This window comes from Ursus maritimus, unplaced genomic scaffold (assembly GCF_017311325.1).
Source record: "Ursus maritimus isolate PB19 unplaced genomic scaffold, ASM1731132v1 scaffold_21, whole genome shotgun sequence".
NCBI lineage: Eukaryota > Metazoa > Chordata > Mammalia > Carnivora > Ursidae > Ursus > Ursus maritimus.
The window spans coordinates 10185866-10197876 of record NW_024424564.1 but is presented as its reverse complement, the minus strand read 5'-3'; the positions used below and the strand labels follow the sequence as shown (position 1 = coordinate 10197876).

The following is a 12011-nucleotide window of genomic DNA, read 5'->3' as shown; positions in this document are numbered from 1 at the left end:
TGATTAAGAGGAAAAGAAATAAAGAGATAAAATCTTAGATGTAGAGGGGGACAGATCATGTAAGAATTGTGTAGACCACTGAAATGACTTTGTCTTTTACTCAGAGACAAAGGAAAAGCCATTGGAGGCTTTTAAATAGATAAATGATATTATCTGATTCAGAGATAACAGGATAACAATATCCTTCTTGTTACTATGTTGAGAAAAGATCAATTGAAGGAAGGTCAAGTTTAAGCAGCGAGAGCAACTAGTAAGCTATTGTGATAAGCCAAGCAAAACATGATAGTAGTTTGGAGCAGTGTGGGTGGCAAGAAGTGATTGAATTTTGTATAAATTTTGAACGTAGAGCTGATGGACTTTCTGAAGAATTGAATGTGGGGTCTAAGGAAAATGATTATTTTTTGTCTTAAGATAATGGAAAAGTAGTGTTGCCATTTAGTGAGATGGGGAAGACTGCTGAAGAACATGTTTGGGGAAAGGGTTGAAAACCATGTGCTCAGATTTAAGCATTTTTATGTTTGAGATGTTTCCAGAGGAGGTATTTAGTAGACAGTTGAGTATGCCAGTGTATAGCTAGAGAGAAGTCTGAATCGGAGATAAATTTTGGGGTCATCATCATGTAAGTGCCATTTATAGACATGAAACTGGCTGAGAGATCCACGAGAAGGGGTAACAGGAGAAGGGGCCTGAGCCCTGAGCATTCCAATGTTTAAAGGAAATATCTTAAAAGCAGATAGAAAAGACAAGTCACCTACAAATGATCAACAATTGAACTTAAAGATGACTTTTCAAGAGCAACAATGGAAGCCAGGAGAAATGGAGTAGTATCTTTAAAGTGATGCTAGAAAGAAAGCAAAATTATATTTTTAGAATGAGGATAAAATAAAGACATTTTCATGAAAAGCTGAGAGTTTACCCACCAATAGACCACTCTTTTTTTTTTTTTTAAAGATTGTACTTATTTATTTGTCAGAGAGAGAGAGAGCAAGAGAGCTAGCATAAGCAGGGAGAGAAGCAGGCAGAGGGAGAAGCTGTTTCCCCACTTAGCAGGGAGACCAATGTGGGACTTGATCCCAGGGTTCTGAGATCATGACCTCAGCTGAAGGCAGACGCTCAGCTGACTGAGCCACCCAGGTGTCCGAGTAGACCACTCTTAAATAAATGTCTAAAGGATACATTTCAGGACCTAAGTAAGTGTTTCTTAGAACATCTCAAATGAAAGAACAATAGAATGGCAGGGGAATAAAGAAAGACCCCAGTGTAGTTGACAGATGTCTCAACAATGATACTTTAGACACCAACCCCTTTAGATGAAATTGGAAATTTTTTGTTGGTTTATTTTTGTTTTTTAAAGGTTTTGTTTGTTTGTCAGAGAGAGAGAATGCACACAAGCAGGGGAGTGGCAGGCAGAGGGAGAAGCCGGCTCCCCACCGAGGAAGGATTTCGATGTGGGACTCAATCCCAGGACCCTGGGATCATGACCTGAGCCAAAGGCAGATGCTTAACTGACTGAGCCACACAGGCATCCCAGAAATTGGAAACTGTTTGCCAGGTGTATCAGAATTGCTCATTTCTAGGGGCTAAGCTTCTGAGAATGTAGGTTTCTAATTGATCTTGAAATTAATCCTCTCTTACTGTCTACAGCATGATTAGCAAAATGTTTATGCTGCTTCTAGGTGTTATTACTCATTAGCGTTACTTAAATAAGAAAATATAATTTACAGTTTTTTCCTAATAAATTGATGGGAAATTTAAAACTAATTTTTTTACGTTAAAATGTTAACCAATAACTTAAGCTCTCATCAAATCACTGCCTTCAGGGAAAGCATTTCATATAATAAACTGTATGTCTATTCCAAGGGGAAATTTGGAAAATTCCTATAAGGCAATAAATAAGAAAAGGCAAGTAAAGACCCATACATAAATATCTACACGGATTAGATAAGTACCATTTCAGGAATGTAGTATTTTGGGTAACCACTTAAATAGACCATACATGGCATGTTAAGATCTTGAAAAAAATTGCTGATGAATTAATAACTTGTATTATTTTTGTCAAAAGGAAAAAATTACTAGTGAAATTCCTTACATTAACTAGAAGAGAGGAAGAAAACCATTTAGTCAATATTAAACAAGTGTTTGTTAAACTTCAACATTGATCCAATTTTTCTAAGTAAAAACTTCTTAGCAAACTAGAAACAGAAAAAAATTCTTAGTACGCTAAAACTCTACAATTATCATAAGCTTAAGGACACCACATTCAACTCATCTATATTATAGTGAGAAACAAACTCAAGATACCTGGCATCATAGTTACTGGTTAATATTGTACTAGAGGACCTATGTAATGTCATACCAATGTAAAAATAGGTAAGAGACATCATTGTTACCAAGAAAGATACAAGACATTATTATTTAGATAATATGTTTGATAGTGTATATAGAAACTCCTAGGGAACCAATGAAAACATTATTAGAACAAACTGGAGAGATTAAAAAGGAGTATGGAGCAACATATAAAAATCACCAGCTTTTTAAAATTCCAGCAATGACCAATTAAAAATGTATTAGGAAGAATATTTATAATTACCAAAAAAAAATACAAAATATCTAGGAATAAACCCAATAAAGAAATATGCAAGATATTTATGGAAAAACTAATAAAATTTATTGAGGAAGACCTGATGTATTAAAAAATATATACAACGTCTGAGCATGGGAAAAGGTATCACTTCTACCCCAATGACATGGTGAATTCAATATGGAAACATAAATGCCCAAAAATCACCAAGGAAATTTAAAAACAAGCAAAATGAGAACAAGAAAAGGAGATTATACCCTAACAGCAATCAAAATATATAGTGAATCTATGGTAATAAAAATAGTATGGTATTTAAGTAGGAAAAAACCCCAAAAGATCAATAGAACAGGATTCAGAGTCCAGTAATGAGCCTGTGTATATATAGGACAGTTGACTATCGATTTTAGAAAATACAATAAAATATATCAACACCTAATTCCATTCATTAAAAAAATCCAGGTGAATTAAATAATGCTGAAAATTATAAAATATTAAAAGAAAATATAGGAAGATATGTTTATGACTTTGTGGTAGAGTGGTCCTCTTAAATATGTAAATTCATTAAGAATAAAATATAATTTTTAGTACATTACCAAACTTCTGAATAATACAAAAGACCACACCAGAAAACCCCATAAGAAACAATGATAGGTAGAAAAAGTATTTTCAATACACCATAAACAAATGAACAATATTCAGAATTTATAAAGAGCCAATGATAATATATAAGGAAAAGACAATCCAACTGAAAGAATATGAAATAATTCACAGAGGAGGAGTTACAAGTGGACCATAAACATATACGATGACTCTACTTCTGGTAATCAAGGAAATGTAACCGAGAATGATGACATTCACTTACCACATTGGAACATTTTTTAAGTTTTTCATAAGTTATCTATTTTTTTTCACAATGTAATCTAATACAGTTAAAAAACAATGGAATAAATCTATGCATATCGATACAACAGCTTTTCAAGAAAACTGTTGCTTAAGAAAACTAATGATAAGCACATTATGTTAACGTTATGTAAAACTTGCTCTCATGCACATGTACGGTTACATAGACGTACACTATCTTAGCTGTAGCAGCAGAGTCTGAGATGGTGATTCTTCTTCAAGTAATTCATGGAGAAAGTGCTCCCAGAAGTGGAGTGAGAGAAGCAGGGTAGGACACAGGGAGAAAGTGACTGTGGTCCTGAGCAGAGACCAGCTGTCTGATTTTGCAGGGATTTATATCCCTCTGTCTGTTATTGACCAAATGTGGCCTGCCGCCATCCCAAGGGATATGGGGAGTAGTCACAGCATCTGTTTGGCCACAGCAATTCTCCACAGAAAGGGGAAGTACTATCAGCTCCAGCAGCAGCAGAAAAGGGGATCTTGGCAGGGCAGCAAGATCCCCTTTTAACACACATGCAAGCAAGAGACTCAAGGAATTCACACAAAAGTGGTCAAATGATTACTTCTAGTGATAGGCCTGAGGTTGAGGAGTGTTGTGAGGGTGGGCTTTAGTTTTATATTTGTTTTTTTAATAATCAAAATATGTTATATTATGCAGTTAGAAAATAAGCTTTTAAAAAAAGAAGCATTTTACTTTCTTACCTAGGAAACGACTCCATTATCCCACCCTTTCAAGCCTTCCTTGACTTTTTTATACTTAGTACAAATAGAATTTATTTGAAGGAACCACACTAAGATTCCAGTGAACTTTTTTAATATGGCATTTCATAAGTCAAGACAATTACAGAATTAGTTTTTTTTAGGCAGATGTCATTTCAGTTTTCTATTTAATAATGTGATCATTCACAGACCAGTTTGTGAATTATGAGAAACATATGCATATATTTAATGAAACAGAAATCTAGTGAATATACAATTTCATTCTTCTAATACTCAGTGACTTTGAGCAGAGTTTCTTATGTTGAATGTCTTGATGAAGATAGCAAACAACTACTTATTAATCAGTGTCCTTTGCTGTTAAAATGAGAAGGGAATCTGATACTCATACTCTACCTTTTAATATAGATGTTATGAAAACCCATTGCCTTGCTCTCTTACTTGTTTAACCTGCTCATCAGAGTAAACAAGAAGGGACTTCAGCCTTTAAACAGGTCCCTCTTGCTTCTCTACTTAATCATTACGTATGATCTCATCCAGATACCATGATTCGGCTGAGTCCCAGACATATAACTTCACTTTGACCTTTTTCAAGAATTCTGTATTCAACTGCTAGGTTGAATTTTCATCCTGGACATCTTTAGTTAGCATCTCAAACTAAAGAAAACTCCAGATTCCCCCTCCACCCTCAATTCCTACACACCTATTCCTCATCCATCAGTAAAAGACATCATCATTTATTCATTTGCTTAAGCCACAAATCTGAGTAATCCTTGATTTCCTTCTTTCATCATTCCCCCATGCCTGATTCATCAGAAAATCATCTTGATGATACCCTTAAAACTTCTCTTCAATCTGTATTTCTCCATCTCTGTTAATGCTCCCTTCATCCAAGGAACATAATCTTTCTTAAAGACTATTACATGTATACCCATGTCCTGTTCCATTATTACAATAATCTAACTACTCTCTGTATTTCACTTTTTGCTTTCCCTTTCACATAATAGCTAGAGCAGTCTTTTAAAAATGTAAATCAGCTCTTTTCTCCAGCCATCGAAGATGCCAAAGGAAAGAAGGTAGCCCTGGCTCCTTTTGTTGTGAAGAAGCAGGAGACCAAGAAGGTGGTCAGTCTCCTGTTTGAGAAAAGGCCCAAGAATTCTGGCATCAGACAGGACATCCAGCCCAAAAGGGACCTCACCCACTTTATCAAATAGCCCCGCTACATCATCTGCAGTGATAGAGGGCTTATTCTCTATAAATGTCTAAATGGGTGATGGGCTCTTGGTGTGATGAACACTGGTTGTTATATGTAAGTGATGAATTACTAAATTCTACATCTGAGACCAATTTTGCCATATATGTTAACTAACTAGAATTTAAGTAAAAAAATTGAAATAAAATAAAAGTGCCTCCCGTGATTAACCAGCTTACCCAGGCCTTAGACGCTATACAGCTATTCAGCTGCTTAAGCTGGCCCACAAATACAGATGAGGGACAAGGCAAGAGAAGAAGCAGAGATTGTTGGCCCGGACTGAAAAGAAAGCTGTTGGCAAAGGGATGTCCCTCCCTCAGCGGCCGCCTGTCCTTTGGGCTGGGGTTAATAACTGTCACCACCATGGTGGAAACCAAGAAAGCTCAGCTGGTAGTGACTGCACATGCTGTAGATCCCATTGAGCTGGTTGTCTGCCTGCTTGCCCCATTTCATTGAATGGGAGTTCCCTACTCCATTACCAAGGGAAAGGCCAGGCTGGGGTGTCTAGTCCACAGGAAGGCTTGCACTACTATTGCCTTCACACAGGTGAACTCAGAAGAAAAAGGAGCTCTGGCTAAGCAGGGGAAGCTATCAGGACCAGTTATAATGATGGATATAATGACATCTGCAGTCACTGGGGAGGAAAAGTCCATGGCTTGTATTGCCAAGTTGGAAAAGACAAAGGCTAAAGAACTGGCTACCAAACTGGGCTAAGTATATGCTGTTTTGTATTTTCTGTACATAAAAATAATAAGTTCTCTTAAAAGAAAAGTAAATCAGATCACGTAATTTTCCTGGGTAAAACCCTGTGCTGCATTTAGAATAAAATCCACATGCCAACCGTGTGTTCCCCAACCCTGAGAAGTCTTCCCTGCTGTTCTCCCGCCTCTTCTCATATCATATTCCTCTCTCAGTATGCCTTGGCCACGCAGGGCCTCTGCTGGTTCCTTTGTACGTGCCAACCCAGCTCAACAGGTCCACATCTAGATATCACCTTCTCAGAGGTCTCTGACCACCTAATTCAATATAGTCGCTCAGTTCCTCTTTCATTACCCTCTTTTAATTCTATCATATTTGTCACCTCTTGTGTTTTTCTTGTTTATTTACTGTCTCATCTCATTCAAATTTAAGCCCTACAAGAGTAGAGAGGTTGTACAGTCCATATGCTCAACCTGTGTGTGGAATGGATTCTGACACACAGTAGGCTCCTAATACACATTAGTTGAATAAATGGATGAATAAATGCTTGCAAGCATAGGCACTTCTGTAAAGGAATTGTGGGAGATACATGGTAGCTATAACAATGTTCCCCATCATGTATGGAGCTTCCAATCTGCTTGGGGACCCAAATAGTACAGACCTGCATGAGTAAGCAGTATGCTGTGTGGTAATGACAATAAGTGAGATGGGTTCAGAGAAGACTGTGGGAAATGCAAGAGACCTAAGCTCGGGGCCTCTGTTCCAGTATTTGCTTACTGCTCCAGTATGCAAATCATTTAACTGAATGTATAGAATTTCCATTCCCATCAGTGTGGTTGCAGCAGGAGTTGAATGGTGCTAAAACTGTCCAGTGATAGTTTGCTAGATAGGTGAACAGCCTGTCTGGACAACTTTTTCCAATGCCTTCTCATTTGAGTATGCTTTCAACAGAAATATTTTGAGTAGGTTTTAAGCCTTACCCAAATTGGGTAAATAATTGAGCAAACTTCTGCTCTTGCTAAACAAGATGCAGGTTTGGGATGACCTTAAAGATTTTTCATAGTAATTCTTAGGCAATGAGGTAGGAGGCACAGTAAAAACCTGATGGCACCGGCATACCAAAGAACACTTGACTATCCCCCCTCTTTTTTTTTCACTTAAAATTAGCTTTTTGGGGCCCTTAATTGATGATACTACTTTGGCTTTTTGAAGGGTAGCCTAATTCTTTTTAGACTCTCTTATTACTCATTGGTTCATGTGGAACTTGCTCTCATGTACCATGGAGTTCTTCATGTTTTATACAGTAGAGATAACAGTGAACACAATTAAATGCATACTTGTAAAGGCTAAAAACAATTGTCTTAACTTTATAGACTCCTGTTGCAAAATAAGGAAATAAGGTTTAAAGAGTCTGCCTGAGAGAAACAAATAAGCAAGGAAGACACTGGAAGGGGAAGCTCAGCGTTTCTTTAACTTCTCTTTTCTTCTGGAGTAATCCTAACATAGTGAAGGCTTCAAGAATTTACTACCTTTGCTTTTCAAATAAATGACTTGGGTGTGAAAAGCAGCACATCCGCCCTGTGGTTGAGCTTTTTTTTTCGGTGAGTGGCTTAGCTCTGAAATTCTCTGTAGTGGTGGGCTGGTGGCACTCCCCTGGCCTCTCTTGGAGATTCCTCTCTTCGTTCAGTTACTTTCAGTTTACTGACAGACCCCAGGATGGCCCAAGGACGATCTGCTGGTCTCATTTTCTGACTTCAGACTGCAGTGATCACATCTTCAAAAGTAGAATTCTATGTTTAGGAAAGCATACCCATGCCCTATTCTATCAGGAAAGCAAGATCCCAGTTTATTGCATTTAAAACTTGTTACAATGAAACCTCCAATAATAGAACCCGCCAAACCCAAATCTTTAACCGGTGTACCACCCCTCCCCCCCCAAATTCAACTTAGGGGAAAAAAGCAGAATAGCAACTGTTTCAGGAATATATTTACTTTTAAAATGTTCTATTATGATACATAGCCATACAACATAATTGTTAATTTTAAAAATGTGACTCCAAATTTAGTTCTTTTTATTTGTAATAAAGTGATATTATTAACCATTTCCTCCCATCCTTCAGGGTTCTAAATAGGGGAATATACACTCAAGGATCATACTAGGATGAAAGTCAAAGTATTACTTTATTAATTTAAGCAAAAACCCTGTAATGCCTAAAGTGGAATAGCTTCTCATAAACAAGTGAGGTCCTCAAAAACTGGTGTTTAATATATACTTTCTTTCCTACAAATTGATGAAAATAGGGCTGTAGTGCCAACTCCCTGATTTACCCATCTGCGTATAAGAATTGAAAAGATGGCGGCCTCTTCCCATTTCTACTTCTAATCAGGGAAGGCCCCGAACAGGTGTGCAGAAACTTGAAGAGGACTTACGGCCCCTGGGCAGAAAAAGGGCCTCCACGAAATGGACAGTGACCTTACTTCTCCAGTAAAATATGCAGCAATAAACATTAGGCCCAGCTGATTAGAGCAGGGAGGGCAGGATTCCTGGGGGTGGCAGTGAGAGGTCTCACGTACAAAACTTCACCAGGTGCAGAAGGAGGAGTCAGGTCACCATACATGAAGGCACAAGTTGTACACTCCATCACTTTAAAGTGTGGAGGGTTCCATTTACAGAGAATATGATGCCACTGTGTCCCTGAGGGTTGTACAGCAATAGACCTATACAAGAAACTAGTTGTTTTACCTTGGCCAAGTCATTTAATCCCAATTAGCTTCAATTGCCTTGCTTAGAGATTACTATTTTCCTACCCAGCTGTCATTCTCCCTTACTTCCTTAGTGATAGATCCCTATGCTGATGGGGATAGATTTGTGTCCAGATTAAGAAAAAAAAATTCAAAGTACATTTCCTAGCTTTCCTTGCAGATAGGAGTGGCCAATGGGAAATCTTTAAATGAAAGTAGCTCAGCTAGGATATATACCCTTTCTTCTTCCTCTTACCCAGAGCAAGATTGTAATAACTGGAACTCCTGAAACATAAGGTTGCCATGAGGTCACCTTCAGGATGGAAACCACCCACTGTAAATGATGAAGTAGAAAAAGAGGAGTCTGGGTTCCTGATATCAATGGAACCACCAGTTCGGCCTTGCCTTCGCGGGTGTCCCATTCACATGGGATGAAACGCAGTCCTATTTTGATTAAGTTACTGTTGGTTGAGTTTTCTCTCACGAATGTGAGAGAATCATACATATCAATCATAATTGATAAGTACTTTATCTGTAATAATACTTGTGTGGGTGCAGAGAAATAAGAAAGAAAATACCTGGAAACATTTTGTTGAACAATAAAATGCCACGTTGATGTAATAGCCTTGTGAGAACCTAGGGTCAAGCACTGTTGCTTTGGGCCACCCGTGACAAAGATTAACACAGAACTGTCCTGTGGGTCATTCTCTTCCTGCCCCCAGTCGGCCCCAGAACATGGTGTAACTTCCTGAGGGCTTGGGATGGTCATGCTCTGAAAACAGCTCTGCCGGAGCTGATAGTGTTTTCTGCACCTGAGGCAGAGTCTGCCGTGAGACCATTGGCAGGAGCTGAGAGAGAGCAAGTATAGGAGTAGGCAGGTCCTGAGAGCTGAGGATTCCTTCCCTGAGGGTTCCCTGGAGTAAGAGAGCTAGGGTAGCTGACAGGAAGTGTCCTGAAGCTGTGCTGATGAGACTAGAGCCATAAATACTTCTGTACATGACCTAGAGGATCCTTAGACATTTAGATACAGTAAGTCGGTCATCTGAGAAGTGATATGCCACACTAATCCCAAGTGAGAAAAGGAGAAAGACTTATCTCTTCCTGGAGATGCCACGGAAGCCTCACTCATCCTTGGTTCTGGATGTTAGCCAAGAAGTCCATCTGCCCTTGTAACAAAAGAAAGAGGGTATATCTGTATGGTGGAATGTTGGTCCCCCAAATATTGCCCAGGACGGGAGATCAGGGTGCCTTGGAGACAGTTACAGGAATCTCTTCTGCAATATCCTCAACAAGCTGACATCTAACCTGTCTGCATACCAACAGGCTAAGAGATAAAGTAGTAGGAGAATTTACTACTCCTTTCAAGAAACCACTCTGCTTTTGAATTTCTTTCCTTTTGGAAAAATGTTTCTCCTTATAGTAAGCCCCAAAGAGCTTCTCTGGAGCTTCTACTCTTGGGGTTCAGCTCTGTTTTTGAAGACAACAAGGAAAGTCTAGTCCTACCCATCTGCGAGCTTACCCTTAAAATATCTGCAAACAGCTCTCACGTCTTCCTGCAAGTCTTCTCTTAAGGAAATGTCAAGTAAAGGAAATAAAAATACAAGAAATGCAAAACCTAGATTCTAAAATCAGTTTGGGGGTAAAATATGAGCTTCATCTTCCTAATGGCTGTGTGACTTAATTTATCTAACTTTTCTGAGCCTATTCTGCCTTCTAAAAATGAAAGTAATGATTTCCAACTCCTGGAATTACAACAATGATGATATTGAAAGAGACTGTGGACTCTGGGAAACAAACTGAGGGCTTCAGAGGGGAGGGGTGTGGGGGGTTGGGATAGGCCGGTGATGGGTATTAAGGAGGGCACATATTGCATGGTGCACTGGGTGTTATACACAAGTAATGAATCATGGAACATTGCATCAAAAACTGGGGATGTACTGTATGGTGACTAATGTAACAAAATAAAAATTGTTATAAAAAAAAGAGAAAATAGTAGCTAACCCTTAATAGCTATAGACTATAGCTGAGGCATATATATTGTTTCACTTACTCCTAACAAGAGCCCCATGAAGTGGGGACCATTGTTAACCCCATTTTTCAGATGAAGAAATTGAGGCAGAGATGTTTAGCAAGTTACTGATGGCCACCCAGCTGCACTTAACCACTAACCCATACAGCCTTCATGTAAGATTGAGTCCCTATCAAAGGAGAGTCAGGACTGATCCTTCTAAGCTTCAGAGATCAGATAAAATGAAGCATTCTAAGGAGGTAAGGTCATAGAAAATAAATGAGCTAATGACTATTAGTGGTGCTACAGACCTGGGCATATTAATACATGTGACTTCATCTTGCCTTTCTTTTCCTCTAGCTTAAGAAGCCACAATTCTCTGAGTCAGCTCAAAGGGTGATACAAATTAATTTCAGTAACATTGAGGGGGGAGATCAGGAAGGTATTTCTTCCCTCAAGGCTCATAATTACTCCTAATTATCCCCAGCTAACTTTATGGAGACCTAGTTACGTACCAAGCTCTGTTCTACATGTTGTTCGCATATGTTAACTAGTTTGCTCATCACCCCAGTCCTAGGAGGTGGGTAATGTCATTATCCTTGCTTGCCATAGGTCCAAGAGGCACATCAACTTTTCCATCTTTGTGAGACCACCATTCACTTGGCTTCCAGAGGTTCCTCACCTGCCCTTCAGCCTATTCTCACCATGCTGTGAAGGGGGATATAGTTGCTCCAGTGAAAATTTCTTTTCATTTTAAGGGTTTACGCTAATCATAATAGAAAGAAGTTGGAGGATAACAAAAACAATATGGGTCAATTAAAAAGCTTATGAAGGTCTGGCCGACTTCTCCAGGTATGTTCCCCGGGGAAATAGAGTCCGAGAGTATAACAGAAGACTTATTGGACTGTGCTTCTTGATTTGATTCTGGAGGGTGGGGGTCTCGAAAATGTGTCTGGTTAAGGCAGTGTTCATGGAGTTTTCAGGGGCAACAGAAGCTGAACCCTAGGTGCTCCCTGTCTCAAGATGTGACTTTAATTTCTGGAAACCTCCAAATAATACCCACTTCACTGAGTGCCCTTTTCCACAGAGTAATGGTCTTCTTTGGGTATTTC

At 38.8% G+C, this 12011-nt stretch overlaps 1 pseudogene; it reads left to right on the top strand.

The window, feature by feature from the left end:
• Positions 1–3386: 3386 nt before the first annotated feature.
• Positions 3387–6164, top strand: LOC103656967 (annotated as a pseudogene).
• Positions 6165–12011: the final 5847 nt, after the last annotated feature.